The sequence below is a fragment of the Palaemon carinicauda genome, chromosome 29 (assembly GCF_036898095.1).
Source record: "Palaemon carinicauda isolate YSFRI2023 chromosome 29, ASM3689809v2, whole genome shotgun sequence".
Taxonomy (NCBI): Eukaryota; Metazoa; Arthropoda; class Malacostraca; order Decapoda; family Palaemonidae; genus Palaemon; species Palaemon carinicauda.
The window spans coordinates 80854316-80859305 of NC_090753.1; the positions used below are offsets into that span (position 1 = coordinate 80854316).

At 34.9% G+C, this 4990-nt stretch overlaps 1 long non-coding RNA gene across 3 annotated transcripts in view; it reads left to right on the plus strand.

The window, feature by feature from the left end:
• The window catches only part of LOC137622841 (uncharacterized), a 319223-nt gene extending 315204 nt beyond the window's left edge, over positions 1-4019 (plus strand). For all 3 annotated transcript variants that reach the window (XR_011040492.1, XR_011040493.1, XR_011040491.1), the window contains one exon: positions 3925-4019. This is a non-coding gene — a long non-coding RNA (uncharacterized lncRNA). The remainder of the gene's footprint in view (positions 1-3924) is intronic.
• The last annotated feature ends 971 nt before the right edge of the window (positions 4020-4990 follow it).

Sequence of the window (4990 nt, forward strand, 5' to 3'; positions counted from 1 at the left end):
AGAGAGAGAGAGTGAGAGAGAGGAGAGGAGAGAGAGGAGAGAGAGAGAGAATGTTTTTATTTTATTCCCATCCTAAGATAACTTATACCTAGGAAAGCTTTGCCTATGAGAGAGAGAGAGAGAGAGAGAGAGAGAGAGAGAGAGAGAGAGAGGAGAGAGAGAGAGAGAGAGAGAGGAGAGAGAGAGAGGGATGTTTCTATTTTATTCTCATCTTAAGATAACTTATACCTAGGAAAGCTTTGCCTATGAGAGAGAGAGAGAGAGAGAGAGATGAGAGAGAGAGAGAGAGAGAGAGAGAGAGAGAGAGAGAGAATGTTTTTATTTTATTCCCCATCCTAAGATAACTTATACCTAGGAGCTTTTGAGAGAGAGAGAGAGAGAGAGGAGAGAGAGAGAGAGAAAGAAATCGGCCTACCGTATTAAGAATTCTTTCCTTCCTTCAGATTAAGAACTTCTTACACGTCACAGACGTAGAATTTGGAGGGTAATAAACTAGCTAGAGGATTAATGTCTCTGCATTTGCTGCTTTTTTTTATGATGAAATTTCTCTTAAAAGGGCTTCATTTTACAGCTTCTCTCTCTCTCTCTCTCTCTCTCTCTCTCTCTCTCTCTCTCTCTCTCTCTCTCTCCCTCTCCTCTCTCTCTCTCTCTCCACCAGCTGCATTTCATGAAGTGTAAAATTGCTAATTGAAAAAAGCATGGAGATAATATTTCAAGTTTCTTCAAATTAGTGATGAAACGGCTGGCCCACTCTGTTTTGCAGTGATAAGATCGTTTGTCCTTTTATATATATAATAGATATAATAAATATAAGCTCATTCATCACCTTAATAGATCTTCGCTAGAGCAATTACTCCCTCATTGATTCCTATGAAAACCTTCCCCCTATCCATGACCAAGAAACCTTAGTCAACCATTTGATTACACCCGTTTCCACTTCATCCTGCCCTCTTACTCTTAATCCTATATCTATTTACCAAGGCACTTCCTCCAACTTTGGGCTTAGCCAACATAAAAAGGGGGGACTTTTCCTCTTTTGCTCCTCCCAGCCTAACGATGGATTCAGTCGAGTTTGGTTGGTACTGCTAGGGTGCCACAGCCCACCCTCTCCCCTATTCTATAAACTATAAAATTACCCTCCTCACTTTTAATCCTACTCTACTCTAAGCTCTATTCTCTAAACTCTAGAAATGCCTCCCTTGCATCTTATATGAACCATTTTTTACTACATCGTACTTCACTTCGTCAAATTACTCACTCCATCGACGCATGGCAGCATTTTCTTCAGACATCTCTCCAGTTTTTTAAGTTTCCCTGAAGATCCCTTTGGGCCTTTATGTTTTCTCTCGTTGCACTCTACTTACCCGGAGCTACAGATGTGCTATGATTTAACCCAAAATGCTTAATATCAATTTATTTTTATACACAGTGTCCTTAACACTTTAGCCTCTGCATTGTCCAGCTGTGAAACTTCACTTAGTACTTTTTTCTCACCAACATATTTTTTATAATCACACCACCTACTTTTTATTTCTCTTCTTTCTACTCTCAGTAGTTTTTAATACTATCCTTCCATATTCAATTTAAAATACTTTTTATATATATCCATTCTTTCTAATATCCTCAACTCACTTCCTTCTAATCAGATTCATTCGTTTGAATTACATAAAAAAAAACATTTAATCAAATATTTCTTTTCAAATCAAAACTTCTGTCTATTTTACCTTTTGTTTTAAATAAATAATGACCAGCCATTAGTTTCCCCATCATTAAATGTACCAACTATAGCTCTTGGAGTCGTCTATGCTAAACACACACTCTAACAAATGACTTTCCTTACCATTTTCTCTTTCATGAGACTGAATAGAGAGAGAGAGAGAGAGAGGAGAGAGAGAGGAGAGAGTGAGAGAAGAGAGAGAGAGAGAGAGAGAGAGAGAGAGAGAGAGAGAGAGGAGAGAGAGAGAGGAGATTTTCCTATGTAAATACTGTACAGATTTTTTTCTTAGTACATATTTTATATCTCAAAGACATCCCCCAATTAGTGGTATTTAATGTTCCCCAGGGGAAGTTAAGCCAACTTATTTAGATTTCTCTCGCTTATTCCAGGAAATATCATCCTGCTATGCTTCCTAAAATTCTATCTCATTCTTCCTCTTCTGGGCATGCAAACAGCTGTGTGTCTTTTCCCCCAACCATTTTATTCCCGAGTGCTTGCACTTTGCTTCCCAAATATTTCCTTCCATTCTCCTTTTCCTTCTCGTTACCTGTTTCTCTTGTTTTACTGACTGCTTCCATTTGCTTGCGCACTATTAAGGCAGTTAAATCCTTCCTCCAATGATATCTCGTATTATTATTATTATTATTATTATTATTATTATTATTATTATTATTATTATTATTATAAATTTCTTAAAGATTTCAAACTATAGAGCAAAAAATCTATAACTTTGATCATCATATAATATATGAAAAGGTTACCACGCCCTCTTCGGTTTCCGTAAATAGCCAGTTTTCTAAAGGTATGTATCACAGGTAGACAGTTGTGTTAACACTGGCAAATGTTTTGAATCTAATCGTTTATTTGCCAGAAAAACTTAAATATTCTCCCGGGGATGAAGAAGACCAAGAAGCAGTAAGATTGAAGTAAGTTAAGTTAAGTTAGATTTCAGATGGCAACGTCTTGTTATAGTTTTTATAAAACAACCGTGAACGTAACGGCCAATTTGTCGTTATTGTTATTGTTGTTGTTGTTCTAAGAAAAGGCTGTATATCATCCTTTTGAAATCATTGTGGAAACCGAATGGATAGATAAAGGAATAGATAGGTTGATAAATATGTAAGTGAAATAAAGTGTGTTGGCATCAATGGCTCCATTAAGTTTTGCGTGAAGTAATGTTTATTTATGGCCTCGTTAAAAGCTTGCGTTGAGGTGTCTTGGATGCATCCCCAATGAAGATAAGGTGATTTGAATTGTTCATTAACAAGGTAATAAAGAAGGCAAAAGTTGGCCACAAGATTATTTAATGTCTGAAAACAGGATTTCTTGAAAATAGAATTACTAGTCGGGGACGAAAATGGCCAATTTCACTACATTGATCGAATTCTGAGGACGAGAGTTTGAAATTCTTAACCATGAGGTAAATTTTGACATCATCATTACCAACATCATCATTCATCATCAATATCATCATCATCACCTTTACCTTTGTTGATTCAGCCCATATTAGGAATAATGTTATATAGGGATTTTTAAAAGGGACAATAAAATGCAAAATTTCTTTACCGAATATATAGAAAAAAAAATGCTTACATAGCTTACTCGAAAAATTACTCAGTGAACCATAACTGTAGAAATAGCTGATATAATAGTGAAGAAATGACAGACATTCCTATTCAAAAGGTTTTATGATACAAAAGAAAAGGTTTCAACTGAAGAAAACTAAATTGTAGTTATCAGATATATTAAGCACCAATTAAGTTACAATAATAGAAATGTTAATACAGAGATAACAGGCATCACTTCATGACCTTATCTTTAGTGAACAAAATCGTCTTTTATATGAAAATATGTATGTCAAAAAATAGCATATCACCGATTCTGATTAAATGTGTAATCATAAATTATAACAATAGTTTTTTATCGTCTCTAATGTCAAAATATTTATGTCAAAAAGTGTGTCAATTACATGGGATATACCATTTTTATATTAAATACATAATCCTATATTATAACAATAGTTTTTTATCGTCTCTGATGTCAAAATATTTATGTCAAAAAGTATGTTAATTACGTGGGATATCACATTTTATGATTAAATGCATAATCCTATATTATAACAACTGTTTTTTACTCAAATTATCTCTCTCCTGTTCGTACTGTGACCTGGATTTCATTAAAATCGACCGTTTTCCTCTTATTTCCAGGTTCCGCACAATATTTGTCCAGTAGTCGTCAGATAAAGAGAGTAACCCAGAGCTATTATCCTCGAAACTTTTCTTGAAAAAGTGAGTCGTTATGCTGTTTTTTGTTATATTAAATTGGCCCTCTTGCCAGTACTGGCCCTTCTAATTTAGGGAAAGAATAACATAACGTTTTCTTCTTATCGTGGTAAACAATGAGATACAATTTAATATGAAAAGGATTTTTTTTTTTATGTCACGAGTGAGGAATGGGGGATGGTTAAAGTTTATTGTGCCCAAATGCATTATTTATTTATTTATATTTTATTCACTTTGACCTGAGTCTATTTTTATATACTTTTTATTAGATTTATTTTTTAAATGTCCAGCTATTGTAAGTTCAGAATATTAAAAGAACAAAGTACTTAGCAATTTACAGCATTTTGAAAAAGGAGACTTAAAGCTTTAATTTTGTTGATATATAACTTTATCCCTAAGTTTATATTCGAATTTATTGGACACTGCAACCATTAAGGTACCTGATATTCATATTTTTTCTTTCAAAACCTATCTCGATCTTTTAGGCTCAGCGTTTCTCTTATATAACATTCTCATTTCGTGTATTTATAGACAGTGTCATTGGTGTAGTACTTGAAGTTGCTCTAGCCAACATACATACATACATACATACATACACAGAGGTGAATAGTCCAGTGTATGTAAGGAGTAGAAGCAATACTTATGAGCCTTTTGTGTATCATCATCATCTCCTCCTACGCCTATTGACGCAAAGGGCCTCGGTTAGGTTTCACCAGTCGTCTCTATCGTGAGCTCTTAATTCAGTACTTCTCCATTCATCATATCCTACTGCGCTTCACAGTCCTCAGCCATGTAGGCCAGGGTCTTCAAACTATTCTAGTGCCTTGTGGTACCCAGCTGAACGTTTGGTGAACTAATCTCTTTTGGAGTGCGAAGAACATGTATAAACCCTCTCTATCTACCCCTCATCATGATCTCATCCACATATGACATTCTAGTAATCTCTCTTACAGTTTCATTCCTAATCATGTTCTGCCATTCAACTCCCAAT